Genomic DNA, 25,041 nt, shown 5'->3' with positions numbered 1-25,041 from the left:
CCCACCCCCCAACCCCCTCTCTATTAAATTGTTTGGCTGAAATAAAAACCTGCTGATTACCTTTTTTTTTTTTTAAACTTAACAGTGACAAACTGAAATACTTCTTGTAGCATGCCTAACTTCTAGCAAAATCTAGTAGTCTAGTAGTAATCTAGTACTGCATTTCGTTGCATTGTACTTGTACATGTGTAATGACAATAAAGTTGAATCTAATCTAATCTAATCTAGTTTCTCGTAGTTAATAGATTCTCCTTCATTGCATGTGGAAAGCTTTTGTGTCCTTGACAATATGCATTCTTTTAAAATAACATTGTCCGATCTTCCCATCTTCACTTACAAAATATAAACCGCCACCGTCCTCCTCCAACAACAAACACCACTGCTATTCTTGTACATTCTTGGTTACATAATGTCCAGATTATTCTAATTCTTTACTTTCTGGTCTCCCCAAAAAACTTGTACATAAATTGCAGCCGGTACAGAATATATACAATACAGAACACAGCAGCATGAATTATTTCTATTATTCCCCCCTCCCCCCATATATATCAACTTCAAAGTTTTTCTTCTTGCTTACAAAGCTTTCAATGATCTTGCTTCTTCCCATCTCTTTGATTATTTTCAAATGTATACTCCTGAAATCCTCTGTTTTTCTACTTTTCTGATTCAACCATGTATTCATTTTAGCACAATATGGCGTCGAGCTATGCTGTCCCTTATTGTGGAATGCTCTTAACCAGAACGTGCATGCGATATATAATTTAAAGATTTGTCTTAAACCCATTTATTTTAACTTGCTTATACTGTTTATACATTTGTGGATCAGCTTTTATGAATGTTTTAACTTGATTTGTTCGTTTTTTTGTTTTTTTTGGGTGGATTTGTGGTTGTACGGTGTTTAGGATTACTTGTAAGGTGGCATTGAGTGTCAAGAAAATAACATAGGCTCATTCTGAAAACATAGCCCTATATATGTTTCTGGAGATTGCAAATTATGTAGGCAGAAGGATAAATGGCTGCATTTCAGTTTTAAAACGAATGCTATGGGGCAGTATGACGCCCCTCTTCTCACTTACCAGCTGACCAATTACCTCCATATAGACAGCTTTCCCGCTGTTGCCATTTTGTCCAGTTAGGTCACCATGTACATCGGTGACAACGTAGTTGGCCATGATAACAGGGTTTGAGTCTGGTAAAGAACAGTTCCAGAAAGCTGGTAAGACAATAACAGAATCCAAAAAATTAAATAATCAAGTAAATAACAGGATGAGAATGTGGTAAAATGTGATAAAATCAGGCAAGGGCTTTTCTTTTTCTGGATTGCTTTTGAAAACACTGTTGGTTGGGTTTAGGGAAGTGGGTGGGTAGGTCAATTGGTGCTTTTGAAAACAACATTGGTTGGGTTTAGGGAAGGTGGAGGGTGGGTCAGTCGATCGGTCAGTCAAGTCACTCAGTTATTCAAACAGTCAGTAGACAGCAGCCTCTGATGGATTTATGTGAGAACAACAGGCATGAATGGCACTCCAAAGAGAAATTTTAAATCTAAAAAGTGTACACAGTGGCCGCAAAAACAAAAACTGCAAAAAAAAGTAGCTCCTGGGATGTATTTGCCTCTCCAGAAATGTATCTAGATTTTCAGAATGAGCCTTGATTGCATGAAATGTACCTATGATAAAACGAATTATCATTATTATTAACTGTCATGGGTTGTGGGTGGGGTCTAAACACTGTTGTGTCATAATCAAAAGTGCATGCCAAATGAGACTGGTTTGCTTAAATGGGGATTAAAATAAGGAGTAAGTGGATTTTTATCACATTTTATGTCTAAACATACAATTGAAGTCAGAATTATTAGCCCTCCTGGAATATTAGCATCCATTTTTTTAAATAGATTTTTTAAACACATTTTTAAACATAACCCTTTTAATAACTAATTTCTAAAAACTTTTATCTTTGCCATGATGACTTCATAATATTTTAGTAGATATGTTTCAAGACTAGTATTCAGCTTAAAGTACCATTTAAAGGCTTTACTTGGTTATTTAGGTTGATTTGGCAAGTTATTGTATAATGATGGTTTGTTCTGTAGACAATCAAAAAAATATTGCTTAAGAAGACTAATAATATTGACCTTAAAATGTTTTTTTAATTTTTTTATTAATAACTGCTTTTATTCTAGCCTAAATAAAACAAGACTTTCTCCAGAAGAAAAAAAACATTATAGGAAATACTGTGATACTTCCTTACTCTGTTAAACATCATTCATGAAAAGTTTGAAAAATTAAAAAGAGGGATAATAATTTTTATTTCAACAGTTATGTCTAAGCCTAATAGCTGGCCATAAAAACCTTTGACCTCTTTAGAGAAATTGGTTTACATTTTGGCCCCAAATCAATGCTTACATATTACTTTGAGGTCATATTTGCATTTTTGTCCACAGATAACTCATGGAGACTGCATTTTTTTTACTCAGGGAGTCTGAACTGGTTTATTTGACAGTGCTCAGTGCTCATTTTCTCTTCAAATAAGCAGAAGTGATGAGTGGTCTCCATGACGTTAAAATAGCTCTGATGAGATTGAATTCTGTGTCACGGGCCCAGACAAATAAACACTTGGCAGTGCAGGAGTGCCAGATCTTCCTTCTCATTTCCATGCAAATGCAACAAGTGCATTCGCTTTCCATTGGTGTCAATGGGGGCCAAGTGCAGCTGACAGGAACTTGGCTGAACGTCATGTTTTAGTGATGTGATGACAAGTGGAATGCATTTTCAGACTGTCGTTGATAATAAATTTAGTTTACATACTATTTTTGCTGACACCCAGGCTCTTTGTTCATTATTATTCTTTGGTACATTTTGTAAATATTCCCTTATGATCATATGATATGATCATGTTTTCTGGTAAGAACTTTGGCAGCTGCATTTTGTACTAGCTGAAGTTTGTTAATAGAGGATGCTGGGCAACCAGCGAACAGAGCATTACAGTAAACCAGCCTAGAAGTCATAAAAGCATGAACTAGCTTTTCTGCATCTGAGATGGATAGCATACTTTATAACTTAGCGATATTTCTCAGATGAAAGAAGGCAGTTTTTGTGACATGGGAGATATGATTTTCAATCGACTTTCAATTCAACTTTGTATCCCTCTAATTGCAGGTTGAGTTGTGAGACGTTTTCCATACCTTTATCTAAATAGACTGTTAAAAAGTCATTTCAAATAACAAACTCAAAATATCAGCTAAATACATTGACATTATATATATATATATATATATATATATATATATATATATATATATATATATATATATATATATATATATATATATATATATATATATATATATATATATATATATATATAGGCATTATTAGGTATGTGTGTTGTTTTAAGTGCTTGTCAAAGTGTAACAGTACTGCAAATGATCACAGATTGACTTTTTCCAGCACCTGCACTGTGAGTTTAAAACTGCACTGACCACATCATCGGCCTCAGATATGTTTATGGGCGTTTCTTCAACTATGGGCACATTTGGCCCTGCATACTTCAGAAAATAAACTCTGGTAAAACACATTTGTAACACTCTAAATTGTTTATTTTACTTGTTCACTAACAATCTCCAACTGTGTTTAAACATAACACCGAAAGAGAATTTTTGTCATTTTCTGAAAGGCAATAAAGATTTCATCGTGTCAGAATGATGATAAACGTCTGTTTCCAAACTAGACTGGAATATAACTCACTTTTTTGTCTAATAATAATAATCACACACATATAATGTCTTCCAATTAAAAAATATAATAAAGATTTACAGCTTTAACACATAACACTTATCAATATGAAGTCACAATATTTTTTGTCGCAAAATTAATATCAATATGAAAACATGGACTCATCTGTTTAATACATAACTGTATATAATTATTATAAAAGTTCAGATTTCCATATTTTCCATAGCTGTATGAACTGTATATAGACTTTAAAAACAAAGTAGTTTCAAATAAGTTGTGATAATAAACTCAAAATATCAGCTGAATATATTGACATTATATATTTAGATAAAAATAAAACATCATACTTATTTTGACCTTTAATTATCGAAATGTATAAAAGAAGAAGAGATCCCTTTAGATCATGAGCAAAAATGCCTTACAGATAACTGGTAAAAACCAAGTGGTTAGAAAGATGAAGGGTAAATATTGTTTTGTGGCTGCCCAGTGATCTATAAAATAGAATATTTTAATAAATTATCATTAAATGACTCTTGTTCTAAATATACCCAACAAGATTTTTTAATATTTATTGTTCACCAAGGCCCCGTTTACACTAGTGCGTTTTAGTTTTAAAACGGCATTTTAGATCAAAACGATCCGCGTCCACACTAGCGTTTTACCTAGCGTCTCTGAACATATCACCGTCCACACTACGCCACCAAAAACGTATATCACGTGACCATTCGCGCACTCTGGGCATGCGCGTTCTAGTATAAACAGAAAGCATGCTTCTTGCTCGGCATTTGGTTATTGTTAGTCAACAAACGCTGGTTGAACATTAAACGCGATGGCAAAGAAGGCAAGAGAGTTATTTTTGTGGACAGACGACGAGGTCAAGTTGTTACTAAACGTAACAAATAAATAACTGCACAATGGCGCCTAAAACAGACAATAGTGCAAACAACGCTCCCATTTCTGTGCCCATGTTGTTGTTTACGGTACTGTTTTCCGGTAGCGTTAAAGCCATGTGTTATAGTCATGTGACAGAGGCTTGACGAATAAGGGAAGGATACGCAATGACACAAAAGCCCCAATCAGGTAGCGAATCGCAGCAGTCCCGCCTCCGTTTTCAGATGTCTCCGTTTTTCCTCATCAAGACGGAGCAGCAGCGTTTCAGAATGAAAACGGCCTCTCCAGGGTTTTCAAAATGCTCCGTTTTCGGCACTGGAGAACTCCGGTGTAGTGTGGACGGATGGCGTAACCGTAGCAAAACTTATGCATTTTAAAACGAAAATGCATTAGTGTAAACGGGGCCTAAGTAACATTCTAGTGCAGTGGTCTTAGGCCCCGTTTACACTAGTGCGTTTTAGTTTTAAAACGGCGTTTTAGAATGAAAACGATCCGCGTCCACACTCGCGTTTTACCCAGCGTTTCTGAACTGCTCTCCGTCCACACCAAAACGCTGAAAACGCACATCACGTGACCACACACACACACACACTTTGGCAATCGCTGGAGCCCATCTACCCAGATGAGAGCTCTGCTAGTCGGACTTCTCATCAAGCATCTCCCGCTGGATCTAATATCTCACTATATTTATTAAACGTGATTTTTCATTCATCTTGTTGTCTTTATCTAACGACATATTCCCTGACTTTGGTCATTGGAATCTATTACTTGTTCTCAGGTAACGTGTTTTGGCTGAGCGCAAAGATAAGATAATGATTAATGTAACCACGTAGCCTACATTCTGTATATTGACTGATCGCTTGCCTTTATTTCCTATAATGTATAAACTTATTGTATGTTATACTTTTATAATGGCCATTATCGATTATTAAAACTGATATTCAGCAAAATAGAGGGTTTCGTATTTTCACTGAAATTGAAAGGAGGCAGTTGTTATCAGCTCCGTTTTGTTATAAATATCCACACAGTAAAGATGACGCTCATGCAGCACGGCGCCTCAACATTTCTGCTGTCTGTTTAGTTGTTAATATTAAAATAAAAATAGGCAGTTCCTTATATCAAGTTTACATTTTATTGTTGAGAAAGTAAAACAACGTAGCCAGGGTGATGTGAATAAAGTTATAAAGTACACTGTTCCCTGTGAAGATTGACGCGTGTCCTCGGTATGTTTTCCATATCAAACTGAGAAGAAGAGATGCAGCCTTGATCAAACTTGCGAAGTCTGAACTTACACAGAGAAGATTCAGGACTGAACTGTGTGTTAGGCTACTTAATATTGAGGAAAAGCCCCAATCAGAGAGGCGAATGTCTGCAGCCATTTTCAGATGTCTCCGTCTTTCCCCATCCACTCTGAGACGGAGCAGCAGCGTTTCAGAATGAAAACGGCCTCTCCAGCGTTTTCGAAACGCTCCGTTTTCGGCGCTCGAGAACTCCGGCGTAGTGTGGATGGATGGCGTAACCGTAGCAAAACTTATGCGTTTTCAAACTAAAACGCATTAGTGTAAACGGGGCCTTAAACTCAATCCATAGAGGGCAGCAGCATTGCAGATTTTAGCTCCAACTACCTCCAATTCACACCTGCTTCATAGTCTCTAGTAGCCTTGAACACCTTGATTAGTTGGATCAGATATGTCTGATTAGGGTTGGAGCAAAACTGTGCAGAGCTGCGGCCCTCTAAGAATCAAGTTTGAAACCTATGTTCTAGTGGTTGTCTTTTTTTTTTCTCAAAAGTGTTTTAATTGAACATGTTAGATATGACATATGCAGTACTAATAACTTTTTTAAGACAACAAACAAACAAAACCTGTCGCACACATACACACTTAGATTCTATCAAAATATATGAATAATATTCATATATTAATTATATATAATGCCACACCAAAATTCATCCCACCACAGCTACATTACAGCTTCTCATGTCATGTTAGCGTAATCAAAACAATAACAAAACGGGAACAAAAAGATTGCGGATTCAAGTGCAGATTTATTTACAGTGCATAAACATAAAACAAGGTGTTCAAAGTACAAATAAACCACAAAACCAGAAACTAAAACAGAGACAGGGCTCAGGAAACAAAACTTGAAAAACTAGACTAAGCAAAAATACAAAAACAGGATCAGGAAACAACGAACTAGGAATACAAGACTTACTGCGGAACTGGGAACACGAGAGACATGGAAGACAAACGACGCGATGATAAACAACGGTGGAATGATGGAATATATAGTCCAGATAATCAACGGTAACACAGAACAGATGTGATGACAGGTCAATGTATATGTTCCGGTGTATGCGCGTGGTATGTATGGAATTGTAGTCTTTCCTGGGACGCTGTAGTGCCTACTGAGTCCTGGTGCACTACAGCGCCCTCAGGTGGTCACTGACGGATGTGACATCTCAATTAAAACATTTAGTCATTTTTTAATAGCTTGTTATAATCATACCAAAATGTATTAAAAGGTAAGTGAATTATAACAGTACAAACTTTTCAGTAACCATAGTACTGCTGTGCGTTATTTGTTTAACCGTTTAAGGTGACATGCTGGCTGACTGATTGACAGGTGTGTGATGTGCGAGGCTCCCAAACACGATGTAGCTTTCAGTTAAGATAAACACAGTTTACATAAGTATGCCTTTATAGATAAAGGTCTGTGGCTCTGCATACAATGACTTTATCTTGCTGGAGTTTATAGCAGTTTCACTTTACTTCAGGACGCATTAATGTCACTCTGTAGGTCTATTGGAGACATTCATAAATATTCCTAGCAGATCTAATAAATGTTGGAGACATGCTTGTTACAAAAACGCACTAAATCGCACTTCAGCAGCGTTCATTTGAGCACACAAGAAAATCTGCACTTGAGCAGCATATATCTGAAGGGGCGTGCAAGAAGTTTTGTGCACCAACAGAGGAAATCGGCATGCCCATATTACATGAATGCGATCTCGACTTGTAATTCTGTACTTACGACAATTGTCATTGAAATAACGCCATTGGAAGTTGGTAGATCTGTGTAGAAGTGCCGCCGCCACAGCTGAAAAAAATTCGGAAACACTGTATCAGTACAACCTCTTACAGTATATCATATTTTTTATAAGGTCAAGTGGTTTAAAAGTTCCATAAGCCATTGCTTAAAGTTTGGCGAAATATTTTCCTTATATTTGAGTAATATTAACCTTCTAGCCAAAAGCATAGCAAAGGCAATCACATTTATCTTTCTTTTACTAAAGCTTAAGGACTGTGGTGTAATACCAAATATTGTTTTGCAAAATGGATGATATCCATTATTTTTTGCTCGGAAAATTAAACTAAACAAGACACATAATATAATATATTCAATAACAGTACTGGTATAAAATGTTGTTGCTACTAATACTACTACTAATACTAATAATGAATACATACATAAATACATACATGCATAACAATATTATTAATTAGATTATCATAAGTAATTACTATTTTTACATTTTTTATTCTAAAATTCAGAAACTATTGTCTTGTACAAAACAGATCTCTTAGCTTGGCTTCCTTAGTCTCTATAGGAACTAGAAGTTGAACAAAGTGTTTTTATTTTTGGGAGTATGATTTTATCTTCATATAATCCCAGCCATAAATTGTTCTTTGGGTCAAATAAAATCCAATATGAAATGTACCAAATTCCATTGAAATTGTCCCTAATCTCTTTGAAATTGGCCCTGATCCCATTCGAGTCAGTTGTATCAGACGTGGCATTCTCCAAGCAGACGGTGCCGCCTCTGCTGGTGTTCTGATGTCAGTAAGGCTGGTTCTCATGCCACGGGCCAAAGGCGGCAGCGCTCTGACCTTCAGCATGTGTTCAGAGCAAAGATTAAGGTTGTGTCATGAGAATGAGAATATTACTAGCAGAGATGAGGACCAAGGTTACACACAGCTCTAGATGACAAGACGAAGGTCATGACTCCTGAATGAGTCATCTTGCAGAAAATACATACTATTATATAAATCACATTGGCTAGGCTCAAGGTAAAATAATAATAGACACGATTTGCACTACAGTATGATGCACAGTGTTCAACATATTTATGTAATGCTATAGTTGCCAGTTTGAACAAGCTATAAATGTTCTGAATGGATCATTTAAATCAGTGAACTGTAGACTCGCTCTCACTGAATCATTTGAATCAGTGAATTATTATCGGAGGCTTGCTCTGACTGGATTTTTTGAATCAATTAATCATTAACAGTAGGCTCACTCTGCCTGGATCATCTGTATCTTTAACTTAACTGAGCCGTTAACTTAAGGCTTGCTCTGACCAATTCATTTTAATCAGAGAGTCATTAAGATTCACTCCACTTAAATCATTTGAATCAGTTAAATGTTAACTGGAGTGTTGCTCTTACTGGATTGTTTGAATCAGTGTGTGATTAACTGAAAGCTTGCTTTAATAGATACGTTTGAATCAGTGAATCGTTATTTGTAGATTCACACCACTTGGATCTTTTGAATCAGTTAATCTAGGGTCAGTCTATCCGAACAGATCCAACAGGCTCACTCAGGCTGGATAATTTGAATCAGTGAATTTTTAACTGGAGGCTTGCTCTGAGTGGATTATTTGAATCAATGAATCGTTAACTGGAGGCTCGCTCTGCCTTAATCATTTGTATCAGTGAGTTGTAAACTGGAGGCTTGCTCTGACCAATTCATTTGAATTAGTGAGTCGTTATCATATATTCACTCCACCATTTGAATCAGTTAAATGTTAAATTGAGTCTTGCTCTTACTAGATTGTTTGAATCAGTGTGTCATTTAACTGTAAACAGAGTCTGGTCAGATTGTTTGAATCAGCGAATCATTAACTGGATGCTTGGTCTGATAGGTTCATTTCAATCAGTGAGTCATGACTTGTAGATTCACTCCACTTGGATCTTTTGAACCATTTGGTTAAATGTTGATCCAGTCAATCTATTCGAACAAATCCGGCAGGCTCACTCTGACTAGATTATTTAAATGGGTTCATTGTTAATTGTAGACTCAGTCCATTTAGATAATTTGAATTAATTCATTACTATCTGGAGTCTTGCTCTTATCAGTTTGTTTGAATCAGTGTCATTAACTGTAAAAACAGTCAGACCAGATCGTTTGAATCAATGAATCATTGACAGGAGGCTCAGACTGACTGGATAATGCATAGAACATATTGTTAGTTAATCATAGTTAATCATTATCTGGAGACTCACTTGGATCATTTGAATCAATTAATCGGTAACTGTAGACTCACTCCAACTGGATCATTTGAATCAGTTAATCACTAACTTGAGTCTTGCACTTAGTTTTTTTGAATCAGTGAGTCACTTACCGTAGAAAAAGTATGACAAGAATCTTAGAATAAGTGAATTGTTCACTTTAGACTGACTTTGACTAGATGATTTGTATCAGCGAGTCAATTCAGATCAGCAGTTTGTGAAATACTCAGACCAGCCCGTCTATCACCAACTACCATGCCACGTTCAAAGTCACTTAAATCCCCTTTCTTCCCCATTCTGATGCTTAGTCTTATATGCAGCAGATTGTCTTAACCATGGCTGTGTCCGAAACCACCTACTACTCAGTAGGTACTGCATTTGAATTTAAACGTACTACTCGGCCGTTAGAAAAGTACATTCTATACAGTATGAATGTGAAAAGTATAAATGAGGTTCGGACGTACTACATCCGCCATTTTGTCATGGTCACATGACCTACCTGCGTCAGTTGCGTCGGCTTACTTCCATTCATGAATTCTCTCGTAGGGCATTATGGGATAGCGCAGCGTGCATGGGTTGCGCACTCCAGAATCTCGCCGGAAGTAGTAAGTCATCTGGGTACTTCTCGCATACTGAATTTCGAATTCTATGAATTCGGACATACTACTCGGCTCGCATACTGATTTTAGCGTACTATATAGTATGGAAGTATGCGGTTTCGGACGCAGCGCATGTCTACATGCCTAAATGCTGCCATGTGATTGGCTGATTAGAAATTTGCACTAACGAGCAGTTGGACAGGTGTACCTAATAAAGTCTTTAAGTACAGTAGTAAAGTTCAACTTGCAGTCCACTACCAATGATACTATTTGCTGAAGGCCATGGTCCTGAAAATATTCAGTTAAACTAATTAGGTAATATAGACAATATTACTACTACTAAAAATATTAGTAATAGTAAAGTCAAATCAGCCTATTAGAATAGGATCTGGTGGTTAATTTGACAGTGAAGACTGAAACAAAGCCTGTATTAGCATCAAAGCTCAATTTGTAGTATGCTAACTGCTAGGCTACAGCTCTGAGGTGAAGTAGCGATTTATAGGATATTTGATTCATAATTCAGTCTTATAACTGTGATTGGGGCTGAAAAGGATCTGGTAGAGTGTTCATCAAAAGGAAATTCATTCTGCAGTTAAACTGAGAGAATGTAGCACTGTCAACTTGAATGAAATGATGAGTCCATATATTGTGTGAATATGGTGTTCACAGACTGAAAGCATTTCTCCCTCACTCTCTCTCTCTCACTTTCTTCTCCGTCTATTGTGTGTCTGACGTCAGTACTAGCCTTTCATCAGCAGTGCCATTAATCAGCTCTCCTCTGCTGTCCTCTCCTCATCCCCCTCTCATTCTCATTGTGTGTTTGTCTTCATGTTTCACTGCTCCTTTTCATTACATTCGCGCTTGTCTCTCCGTTTCCCAATTCTTTTTCTTTTCCCTTTGCTATGTTTGGAACGGGATGCTAGCATATGGCACAGAATACAGTGTATTGTACAGCAGCCATTTCTGTTCTTTAATTAACGTTTGCACTAGTGCTCTTTTAGCAACACTGAATACAATGGTATTTTTGGTCATTTGGCATTTCTGTGTGGAGTTTGCATGTTCTCCCTATGTTCACTTTCTTCCAGGTGCTCTGGTTTCTCCTACAAGTCCAAAGACATGCGATATAGGTGAATTGGGTAAGCTAAATTGTCCTGCAGCTACTGTAATTAACTTTTTTGCTTGGTTGCACTGGTGCTCCTAAATTCAAATATGTAGTCGCACCAGTAAAATTTAAGCGCACACACCAAAAATCATAAGCACCGTTACTACTAGTTTTATATTAACAGATTTATAGCATTTAAAATCAACAATAATAAAAAAAAAATCTGATGAACTTAGTAAACAATAATAACTGTGCTTTTCTCACGGGTGGTGTCTGATATTGCACAGATGATATTGACATGTAACTTGTTATTTGCATATGTTATCTTAATAGCAATAATGGTCTTTTCATGAGCTGCAATATTAGTTTGATCTCAGTGAACGCAAGCTCTTTTGCAATGGTGAATGCGATGCATTGCGCAGCTTGTTTACTGCAGCAAGTTGACATGTCAACCGTTTTTAACCATTCCTGAGCGCTGCGTTATCATTTTTTGGTGAACATTTTGCAGTGAAAACGGCAACAATTTTATGCAGTCACACAAATGCTCCCAATTATATTTTGAGGTTGCATAGATCAAATTTTGCACGCATATTCAACCAAAACGGTCACAATTTCGAGCCCTGGTAGTGTATGTGTGTGAATGAGTGTGTATGGGTGTTTCCCAGTGATGGGTTGCGGCTGGAAGGGCATCTGCTGGGTAAAACATATGCTGGATAAGTTGGCGGTTCATTCTGCTGTGGTGACCCCAGATTAATAAAAGGACTCAGCCGAAAATAAAATGAATGAATGATATTCTAGAGTTAAACTGAATGGAAATGTCAACCAGCTGAAATAAATTAGGTTATGAAGCTTGTATGTAATTTAAAAATCCCCTGTGTCAAACATATGCCAGAGTATTTGGTGGATCATTCTGCTGTGGTGACCTCTGACAAATCAGGAACTTTGCTGAAGGAAAATAAATGAACGAAGAATGTAATTTAGTCTTTTATAGTTTATCTAGTTTTTTTTTCTAATTGAGTATTAATCTTAGTTAACTATGATAACCATATAACATCACATCATTTTATTTATCAATATCATATAATTATTTATCATAATTCAATCAAAAACAAAGTTCATAATGCTGGCCTATTAGTATGCCAGTAGGCCACATATCCTAAATCTGTGTGTATCCCTCACACACACACCACACACTCAGAATCTCAACAGCTTCTGTCTTTCCCCTCAATATTCACCGGAAGGTCAGAGTATGTGAGATCATCATTCCAGACAGGCCTCACACACACTCGCACACGCTCTTTCCTTTATCCACAACTTTTGCTAACACAAATTTGGTCCCCACAACATTAGCAATACATGGTACACGCACTTGTACAGCAATCTTTATGGGGACTTTCCCATTTCCATACTATATAGACTTTAAATTTAAAGACCTTCTTTCATGTACTGTACATCTTTTCCTGCACGCACAGTGCACACACACAAACACACACAAACACACACGCACACACACTCAGAGAGACACACATAATTGGTGTCCCACATACCCCACAATGTTAGGAATACAAGGTACACAAACACACACACCTTTCTGTATTGAGGACACGTGTAGTTATTGGGACATTGGGTCAAAATTTACTGGTATCGCTACTTGTATAGTCGTGGGGAACATTGGGTCAAAATCTGCTAGTATTGCTACACATATAGCTGTGTGGACATACAGTAGTTGGGAGGACACGTATAGTTGTGGGCACATTGGGTCAAAATTTACTCGTATTGCTACATGTACAGTTGTGGGGAACATTGGGTCAAAATTTGCAAGTATTGCTTCACGTATAGTTGTGGGGACATTGAGTCCCCACAATGTGATGAATACAAGGTAGAAGGCAGACACACACACAGTGTATTCAGGTGGTTGGAGTTAAAGCTAATAATCTGCTCTCTCTGACCGCTCTCTGCAGATGCAGGAACACTATCTGCTTCATCAAATTAAACACATCCAGAGAGGAAATAAAGGACATCTGGACACCTGATTCTCCTTCAGTTATATCGAACAATAACAGAGCTCACAAATAGGGTGCGAATGTGTGAGTGCACACGTGTTAATGTCTGTTAACCTTGAGAATACTAAAAAAAATTTCATTTTTTTCCCCCTGTAAAAAATGCTTAAATAATAATCACAGTCTGATTTTCACAGGGCTTATTGAGTTACGACACAAAACATTTATTAAAAGACCATGCATATGTGATTGTTAATTTGTCACAGACTATTTTACTAGGGATATAATATAATTTTAGGATTTATCTTTAACAGTGACAGTACACAATCAAATCAAACTGTCCATTATATAAATGGAACTATTCTTCTGCACTTATGTCATTTATTTGATTTTATTCAAAATACACTTTAAAAATAAACGCCGTTGGGTTTGTTCATATCTGACCCAACATTGGGTCGCAACAACTCAGCATCTTTTAGAATGTATGATATTTCCTCACACATTTATGTCAATTTTCTGACTAACAAGTCCCATTATTAATCCGGGGTCGCGACAGAGGAATGAGCCGCCAACTAATCCAGCATGTTTTTACGCAGAGGATGCCAGCCGCAACCCATCTCTGGGAAAAGAATTCATACATTTCACTCAAAAGATTTTATGTTTAAGAATAAATAATACATGAAAAAAATACAAAATTACATATATTTTACAATTTAGGTATATGTACAGTTTTATAATATTTGTTGAAATGTTATAAAAAATACATTACAACAACAATAATAAAATAATAATAATTGTTGTTATTATTATTGTTACTACTACTACTACTACTACTACTATTATTATTATTAACACATTTTAAGTGATGTTGAATAAAACATTAAAAAAAAATTCCAACTAATTTTGACACTGGATCACAAAATTGATATTTATACCTAATCTTAGCATCACCTAAAGCTAAATCAATAGTTTTTTCATAGAAATGGATTGTTTGATTGGACAATATTTGGTAGAGATACAACAATCTGGAATCTGAGGCTTCAACATTGATTATTGAAAAATATTGAAAATTGCAAATATTAAGCTATTAATTGAAATTTTTAAAATTGCAAATATTAAGCTTTAAAATTGCAAATATTAAGCTCTTATTGATCCTTATTAGGGTGGCATGGTGGCTCAGTGGTTCGCACCGTCACCTTACAGCAAGAAGGTCGCTGGTTTAAATCCTGGCTGGGCCAGTTGTCATTTCTGTGTGGAGTTTGCATGTTCTTCTAGTGTTCGCTTGGATTTCCTCTGGGTGCTCCGGTTTCCCCCAGACCAAAGACATGCGCTAAAGATGAATTGCATAAATTCAAATTGGTATGTGTTAAGTGTGTGTGTGTGTGAATGTGACAGTGTATGGTTGTTTCCCAACAATGGATTGCAGCTGGAAAGGCATCCACTGCAAAAAACATGCTGGAATAGTTGGTGGTTCATTCTGCTGTGGCGACCCCTGATAAATAAGGAACTAAGCCGAAGGAAAATGAATGAATGAATGATCCATATTACTTATTAGTTACTTATCCATCACTTATCCATATCAGTAAAAAAATAGATTTGGATATATTTATACTGTAGGAAATTTTACTAAATATCTTCATGAAACATTTTATTTTTATTTAATATTCTAAAATGTATTGTTATAAAATAAAAATCTATAATTTTGACCCATATAATGTATTTTTTGCTATTTCCAAAATATACCAGTACAACTTAAGACCAGGTCCAGGTTTTACATTTGTTCTCTCATATTAGACATTTCACACACACACACACACACACACACACACACACACACACACACACACACACACACACACACACACACACACACACACACACACACACACACACACACACACACACACACACACTAGAAAATACTTGTTGTGGCTGGATGTGCTTAAATCTGCCACATGTTGTTGGGTTGTTATGGGGTTAATAGCATGCATTATATAATTATACTTTAGCTCAATGCACATGAAGCCTCATGCAAGAAACAGAAGGGGTGTAATTAATGTTTCTTTTGAACATTGGACATCCACATACGTGTACTCACATTACAACAGGGCCTGACTGAAACATATAGAGCACCCACAGGAGTCTCTCATGCTTCATTAAAAAAATAATGACATACAACTTTGCTGAAAGGTCACGCGGTGGGTAGTTCTGTCGCCTCACAACAAGAGGGTCACTGGTTCGAGCCTCAGCTGGGTCATTTACTATAGGTGAATTGGGTAAGCTAAATTGTCCATAGCGTATGTGTGTGAATGAGAGTGTATGGGTGTTTTTTCAGTGATGGGTTGCAGCTGGAAGGACATCCTCTGCGTAAAACATATGCTGGATATGTTGACGGTTCATTCCGCTGTGGCGACCCCAGATTAATAAGGGACTAAGCCGAAAAATGAATGAATGACTGAACTTTGCTGAAAAGTGAAATAGACAGACCTGCAGCAAACACACAGAGGAGGTGGCCCAGTAATACTGATAAAATGAGGTCACAGGTGTGTGTTTGTAGAGTTATTTACATCAGCTTGAATCGAGCTCAACCAAACACAATCGAAGACCAGCACCATCCATTTCATAATGAAAAGTCGTCTAATCAAGCAAAACACGAGACCAGAAATCTTAAAAAGTGATAAAAATCTGCAGCATATTTCTGTTAAGGATTCAGCAGGGTATCTTGTTTTTGACATTACTACTGTATTCACCTTATTCTCTGCGTACGAGTGGGCGCAGCCAATTAAATCTTTTTGGCTTAAAATCTTCCAATCTAATTCACTTCCATTCGTTTTTAGTCGTTAAAACAAGCTTGATTTGCTGCTTGATGTTGCAAACTGTTGTTTTCTGATTTTTATTATTCTGCTTTGTCTGTTTAGTCATGAACACACGTGTTTGTAGAGCAAATGGTTTGACCGTTTTCTGCTGTTCATTATTCCTAGTCATTTCTGACATGATATCAGGGATATCAATCAGCTTCTTTGGAACTTTTATCTGTGACTTATTTTGAGAGAGCAGAGACATCTGTTTTGTATGTCTGTGTGAAGCAGCGAACACTAAGTATTCAACACCAGTACAGTATTTTGTGCTCTGAATGCAAAGCGTTCCTGCATAATGGAGGATTTCAAATGCCATTCCAGTGACTCCTGACCTCCTCTAATGGTCACATTCACTGAAACCAACATACTCACTGACACTGAAATACAAATACACTAACATAGACTGCTAGAGAATATTTGATAAAGTCTATATGTATTTACACACAAACACACAAACATATATTCATATATCAACTGATTTCTTTTATCTTTGCCATGATGAGAGTACATAATATTTACTAGATGTTTTTCAAGATGCTCATATTCAGCTTAAAGTGACATTTAAAGGCTTAACTAGGGTAGTTGGGTTAATTAGGCAAGTTAACAAAATTAGTCAAATCATTGTATAATGATGGTTTGTTTTGTAAACAATCAAAAACATATTGCTTATGTGGGCTATAAAAATGTTTTATTCTAGCCAAAATAATCCACATAAAACTTTCTACAAAAGAAAAATGTTATAAATGTGAAAAATTCCTTACTCTATAAAAGATAATTTGGGAAATATTTGAAAAAGAAAAAAAAAAGATTCACAAGAAAGATAAAAATATTGAATAAAACTGTATATATACACACTTTAATGTTTAACAATTTTTAAAAATATTTTATTTAAATATGATAAAAACTATTTTCTGTTTGAATATATTTTAAATGAAATATTATTGAACATTATTAGTGTGATACAAAGCTGAATTTTCAACATAATTACACCACATCATACTCCAGAAATCATTTTACTATTCTTATTTGGTGCTCAAGGAATTATTATTATTGGCAGCACGGTGGCTCAGCAGTTTGCACTTTTGCCTCACAGCAAGAAGGTCGCTGGTGATAAAGACCGTAAAATTGCTACGTAATTCATCACCACAACCGCATAACATCAATTCAATTATGAAAGAAGACACTTCAATCCTGGCTTGTGGACATTAAATAAGGCTTATTTTGTACATTAACATAATGGATATCAATACTGCAGTGAATATTTATGTGTACCCTGTCACATTTGCCGTGCCTAACCAGTGCAAAGGTAACGTGTGTGTGGTTGTGTGTGTACGCACATGCACACAAGCAAACTACGATAAGCACGTAGAAATGGTGGGCGGGGAGAATTAGCATTAAAGGCACAAGCAACAAAAACAGCTACAATGTTGAAACAGCTCCCATTTCCCAGATTTAAAAAGGTTTATAAATAATCACCACATCATACTCCAGAAATCATTTTACTATTCTTATTTGGTGCTCAAGGAATTATTATTATTGGCAGCACGGTGGCTCAGCAGTTTGCACTTTTGCCTCACAGCAAGAAGGTCGCTGGTTTGAGTCCCAGTTGGCATGTTACAATCACTAGCGATCTAGCTACTGTGAATCGATGGAGAACTAAAACTCTGCCACTAAATAAACTACAAATCACAGCATGCACCACACACACACACCATCTCCTAATCTTATCTGATTGCAACACTCACCGCTGAAGCTGCTCAAGGACTCATTACATTTATACACAAACGTTTGCTCACACACATTGCGGAGGAGAGTTATTTGTTTGTTTTGTTAGTCAAACAAACCTTTAACTTAACAAAGCGTTTCATTTTTGTCTAGTAAGGTTCTTTGATCTTTGTTGTGTTTTATGAAATCTATTCCTAGCCTTGTTCCTTTTTTATCTTATTTTTCCCTGGTTTTGACGACTTCTGGATTATCTGTATGAACCCGATTGCTTCTGTGTTGACCGCTGTCTGCCTGAACATTCTGTTGAATAAATCTGTATTTAGATATGCACCTCTGTGAAAGCCTCCCTCAGTTAGATGGCCTTTCTGTGTGGAGTTTGCGGATGTTCACCTCCGGGTGCTCCGGTTTCCCCCACAGTCTAAAAACATGCGCTATAGGTGAATTGAAAAAACTAAATTGGTCGTAGTTTATGAGTATGTATGCAAGTGTATGGGTGTTTCCTAGTGTTAGGTTGCTGCTGGAAGTGTATCTGCTAGGTAAAACATTTGCTGGAATAGTTGGCGGTTCATTCCACTGTGGCAATCTCTGAAATGGAGACTAAGCCAAAAGAAAATGGATGAATTATTATTAATATTATTAATGCTTTTTTTACTAATTTGGCTTACCCAATTATAACAATATAAGTGTTTTTTTTCAGAGCTATATATACTCCACTGTTTCCTGCACTCCATCCATCATCATCTACTTTTACCACTTCATTGTGTTTCTCTGCCAATCTGACTTTGTGATTTTATTATTTTTTTTGCATACTGTGTATTTGTGTCTGTGTGCTGACTCTGAGTATGTGGATTTATTGCAGAGCGTGTTCAGTGCTGTGCTGGAGGGAACTGGGGATTACAGCATTTCCATAACAAAGCCCAGATAGATTGGTTTAGAGTCCCTGAATCCTGCCGGAGCTATTGCTATTCCTCACCTGTAGTGTTTGTCCAATTCCTGAGACAGACGGAGAGAATGAGGGAAAGTAATGGATGACTAAGGGACGAGCAGCATCACTGTCAGTCAGACTCGGTGTTTGTCACATGATCTCCTGATCTGATGCCACCCAATTCTAATTTGAATAATTCTGACATCACATTTTCAGGGTCAAAATGCTCCAAATGTTGCCAAAAGTGAAAATAAATTGTACTTACACAGTTGAAGCCAGACTTATAAGCCGTCCTGAATTATTAGCCCACCAATTTCTGTTTAACAGAGAGAATATTTTTTCAACACATTATTAAAAGTTTTAATTACTTATTTATTTTATCTTTGCCATAATGACAGCACATAATATTTTACTAGATATTTTAGTATTCAGCTTAAAGGGCACCTATGATGAAAATCTTCTTTTGTAAGCTGTTTGGACAGAACTGTGTGTAGGTATAGTGTGTCGACAGTCATATTGATGTGATATAAAGCCAATAAGTCTTTTTTTTTTTTTTATTTCCTGATGTTAAAATAGGATCTAAATCCCTTCTATTATGAGGCCCACCGTGACGTGATGTAAGAGTGCGGTTTCCCCCGCACACCGAATTGATTGACAGTCACGTGTTAACAAGTTCACCGTAGTAATGCGTATAATCATATCAACAAGACAGGACTTGTGGAAAGCAACTGGGAATAAAAGATCTGTTCAGCTCTCTGTGATCATCAATCATCATCAAATGTAAGCAAGAATGAGTTTTAAAAGTTAAAAAAAGAGCATGTTTGTAATAAAGACCGTAAAATTGCTACGTAATTCATCACCACAACCGCATAACATCAATTCAATTATGAAAGAAGACACTTCAATCCTGGCTTGTGGACATTAAATAAGGCTTATTTTGTACATTAACATAATGGATATCAATACTGCAGTGAATATTTATGTGTACCCTGTCAGATTTGCCGTGCCTAACCAGTGCAAAGGTAACGTGTGTGTGGTTGTGTGTGTACGCACATGCACACAAGCAAACTACGATAAGCACGTAGAAATGGTGGGCGGGGAGAATTAGCATTAAAGGCACAAGCAACAAAAACAGCTACAATGTTGAAACAGCTCCCATTTCCCAGATTTAAAAAGGTTTATAAATAATCTGGTGGGTATTTTGAGCTGAAACTTTACAGACACATTCTGGAGACACAAAGGATTAATATTGAAGCTTAGAAAATTACAAATAAGAGTAATTAGACTAGTCATTGCAAAAAAAATAAAATCTATAGCTTAAGGGGGCTGATAATATTAAAAAACTTAATATTAAATAAATTAAATAATATAATATTGAAAAGAAAATTAAAAACTGCTTTTATTCTAGCCGAAATAAAACAAATAAGACTTTCTCTAGAAGAAAAAAAATATTTTAGGAAATACTGTGAAAAGAATCCTTGCTCTGTTAAACATCACTTGGGAAATATTTGAAAAAGAAAATAATAAAATTCACAGAACGACTAATAATTCAGTCCCTGAAGAATTTCGCAGGACTTTTTTCTGAAAGCCTAAAATTACAGATTTTGCTGCAGCTTTTCTTTAAATTTGTGCCAATATTTGCAGCCTTATTTTGTGTTGATTTGCTGTAGAAAATTATACCACAGACAAAAGGCTTTATTACGTCTAGACCCTGACACTGTGGTTCTGCGACTTAAATATAAATATAGTTTGTGTGTGCACAACTCTAGATCAAAATCCACTGAATCATTGCACAGGTATTCTCTCAAGAAGGCCATCCCAGCAAATCAAATTAAAAAGTGGTGTTGTTGTTTTTACAGTTGAAGTCAAAATTATTAGCCCTACTGTGATTTTGTTTTTTAAATATTTCCTAAATGATGTTTAACAGAGTAAACAATTTTTCCACAGTATTTCCTATAACATGTTTTCTTCTGGAGAAAATGTAAATTATTTGTTTTATTTTGGCTAGAATAAAAGCATTTTCACATAAAAAAAAACATTTTAAGGTCAATATTATTAGTACCCTTAGGCAATATTTATTTTTTTGATTGTCTACAGAACAAACCATCATTATACAATGACCTTTTACCATTATACATCGTAAAAAAAAGCTGGGTTGCATTCAACTGATTTGTGTGGAAACATAAGGGAATTAAGGTAACTTATTAGTTTCTAGAAATTTTAAGTGGATTAAACATAAAACAGGGTGACATGGAGGCTCAGTGGTTAGCACTGTCGCCTCACAGCAAGAAGGCCGCTGGTTCGAGTCCCGGCTGGGCCCATTGGCGTTTCTGTGTGGAATTTGCATGTTCTCCCAGATTCATGTGGGTTTCCTCCGGGTGGTCTGGTTTTCCCCACAGTTTAAAGGCATGCGGTATAGGTGAATTGGATAAAAAAATTGGCCCTAGTGTATATGCGTGAATGAGTGTATGGGTGTTTCCCAGTACTGGGTTGCAGCTAGAAGGGCATCCGCTGTGTAAAACATATGCTGGTGGACTTGACGGTTCATTCCGCTGTGGTGATCCCTTAAATATAAGGGACTAAGCCGAAGGAAATTGAATGAACATAAAACAATTAAGTTGTGTAAGTTGTGTGTCTTTCTTATTTTTCATTGTAACTTAAACATGTCAAGACTTCCAGTCTTATTCATTTTAGCCATGCACAACAACTTATGCTGACTTGTTATTTATGCAAACTTGTTATTTAAGTATTGTAAGTTTAATGTATTGTCATAAACATGCTGGTTTTAAGTGCAAGTGCGGTAGTTTCCATTTCAGTACATTTAGTAATTATTTACTGCAACTTGTTAATAGAGACAAATGAATCAGAATAACAATTGCAAAAAATAGCATACTTCCACATTGCAAAAAGAGATGCAGTTCGGTCTAATATACATATGCATAGGCCTATTATACAATTGTTAAGTTGTGATGTATTGAATACCCGTTTCCGGGTCCATTTCAATTGAGAAAATAGTCGTTTATGTTTATTACCCATCACACATTAAAGTGAATTTCTTTCATGTTGCACACATATTTTATATTAAAAAAATACAGTTTCAAAAGCCAAAAACACCCTTTAAGCCAAAAATCAGTAGAACATCAAGTAAAGATCATGTTCCATGGTGATTTTTAGTAAATTTCCTACTTTAAAAACATCAATGCTTAATTTGATTAGTAAGTGCATTACTAAACACTTCATTTAGACAGCTTTGAAGGTGATTTCCTCATCATTTATTTTATTTTTACCCTCAGGTTCCAGCTTTTTAAATAACTGTATGGGCTAAACATAGAAATTGCCCTATCCTAACATACATCAATGTAAAGCATATTTATTCAGCTTTCAGTTGATTTATGGTTTAAAAAAAAAAAAAAAAAAAATTGTATGTGCTTTTCCACATGATCTGCTGTTTCCTTTTGAACTCCAACATCCTGTTTGGCATAAAAACTCATTTCACAATGTGTTTGCAACTCTTGTAAAGTGCATGAACCTTTCAAATTTAATCCATAGCTTCATTCATTCAGAACATTAAGTTCAGCCAATTGTTATTTTTAGTTTTTGCCTAGGTCTTGATCGCTTTACAGCTTTTCATCAGATGTTCTGACCAATCATATGCTTTTTAGCATCTCGAGTGTCGTAGCTCTAGAAGACACAGATGAAATCTGTCAGTTATCCACGTAACCAAGCAGTCTGCAATGTTGACTTAAACACTTGCAAATATAGGTAAATAAATGGCCACACAGTGTTGATCTGAAATCTTCCACATTTAGTAATGATACTTAGCATACATTACATTGTGTGAAGTAACACAAACAGTTGGGATGTTAAAACGTGCTGTGTGCATACTGTATATACAGCAGCAAGCCCACAGGGAGAGACGGAGAGAAGATTTTTTTTAACACATTTCTAAACATAATAGTTTCAATAACTAATTTCTAATAACTTATTTATTTTATCTTTGCCATGATGACAGTAAATAATATTTGACTAGATATTTTCAAGACACTTCTATACAGCTTAAAGTGACATTTAAAGGCTTAACTAAGATAATAGATTATAGGCAGTTCAGTGTAATTAGGCAAGTTATTGTGTAACGATGGTTTGTTCTGTAGACCAGGGGTTTCCAAACTTTTCAGCCTGCGACCCCCAAAATGACAATGCCAGTGACTCACGACCCCCAATATCCTCTGAGGTGGTTATAAATACAGAAACCTTTCATGCAATGGCACACGCACACACCATAGACCCAAGTCTATTCGTTGTTACATTTTTCGTATGTCAGTGCTGTAAATGGGCCAGAAACTTTAACCTTGTGTTATAAAATCGATCTGCTGCATCTGACACTGTTGCTGTGCCTTTAATATAATGTAATTACCCCAGGGGTCACAATCCAATAGAACTAGAAACTATAAGCTCCTATAGTAACTATATTATATAGTAACTATAAACAACTATTTTTTTCTCTTCAATTGATTATGGATAACATATGGTAGTTCTTATAGTTTAATAAATATAAATAGATTTTTGGAAATCACCAGGTGACCCCCCTTCATTATCTCACGACCCCTCGGGGGGTCCCGACCCCCACTTTGAGAACCACTGCTGTAGATGGAAAAAAAAATAGCTTAAAAATTAAAGCTGCTTTTATTCTAGCCAAAATAAGACATATATAAGACTTATCAGACATACTGTGAAAATTTCCTTGCTTTGTTAAACATCAATTTGGAAAAAAATCAAAAAAAAAATCAAAGGGGGGCTAATACTTCTGACTTCAACTGTATGATGCAAGTGTACATGCTGATGACGTAATCAATAAAATACCTTAAAATAACATTAAATAAAATCTGCAAACTGGGTGCACAAAGGTATTCTATTACATATTTTGACAGGCAGGACAACCTACCGTAATGTTCAGACTGGACATTTTGAATGGTCTATGTCCTACATCTTCCACAGAATCATAAAATACATACAAATATGAGCTTTGCAAAAATTAATTGTGATTAATGCATCCAAAATAAAAGTTTATTTTGAAAATTTAAGTGAGTTTACTGTGTATATCTATTATGTAAGAATACGCATGCATATATTTAAAAAAAAAATGTTTATTTGAATTTAAACATAAAATATAATTTCCACACACACACACAAACATATATATATATATATATATATATATATATATATATATATATATATATATATATATATACAGACAGACAGGCAGGCAGACAGGCAGGCAGGCAGGCAGGCAGGCAGGCAGGCAGGCAGACAGACAGACAGACAGACAGACAGACAGACAGACAGACAGACAGACAGACAGACAGACAGACAGACAGATAGATAGATAGATAGATAGATAGATAGATAATATGTCAAAACAAGCTTTTATTTTGGATGCAATTAATTAATCTTTGTCCAGCACAAATATAAATACATTTGGACCACTTAATTGAATGATTGGTGCTTTAAGAATGCAAAGAGACCTTAAAACAATATAAAAATAGTTTCTGAAGACCTAAACACCTATTACACTTTTAAGCCTTACAATTTTCTATTATTGTGCACTATAAATGTTTTGAAACAATGTTTTACAATATATATATTTTGTTTGAACTTTTGATCAGCGAAGTATTATATAATGTTTGTTGACCATTACTCAACCCGAGAGATATAGATGATGAGAAAGAGCAGACCCTCTTAGAGCACCTCTGACTTGTTGTTTTTGGAAAACACGCTTAAGTGTGCAGAATTTATCTTATTTGTCCAGTGAGGGATCAAAGTGCAAAGATAGCATCTTGCAAATGATATGACCCTTTTAGTGTGTTAAAATGATGAAATGGCCAACTGAAGAAAATATCAGCTGAGAGCATGGTGCAA

General features: G+C 35.9%; 1 protein-coding gene across 2 annotated transcripts in view; it reads left to right on the top strand.

The window, feature by feature from the left end:
- The window catches only part of rcan2 (regulator of calcineurin 2), a 136,045-nt gene that overhangs the window by 53,326 nt on the left and 57,678 nt on the right, over window positions 1–25,041 (top strand). The gene's annotated exons all lie outside the window — the stretch shown is intronic.

Source organism: Danio rerio, chromosome 20 (assembly GCF_049306965.1).
Source record: "Danio rerio strain Tuebingen ecotype United States chromosome 20, GRCz12tu, whole genome shotgun sequence".
In the NCBI taxonomy this organism is placed as follows: domain Eukaryota; kingdom Metazoa; phylum Chordata; class Actinopteri; order Cypriniformes; family Danionidae; genus Danio; species Danio rerio.
Note: the sequence above shows the minus strand (reverse complement) of the source record. Positions and strands in the feature narration are given on the sequence as shown.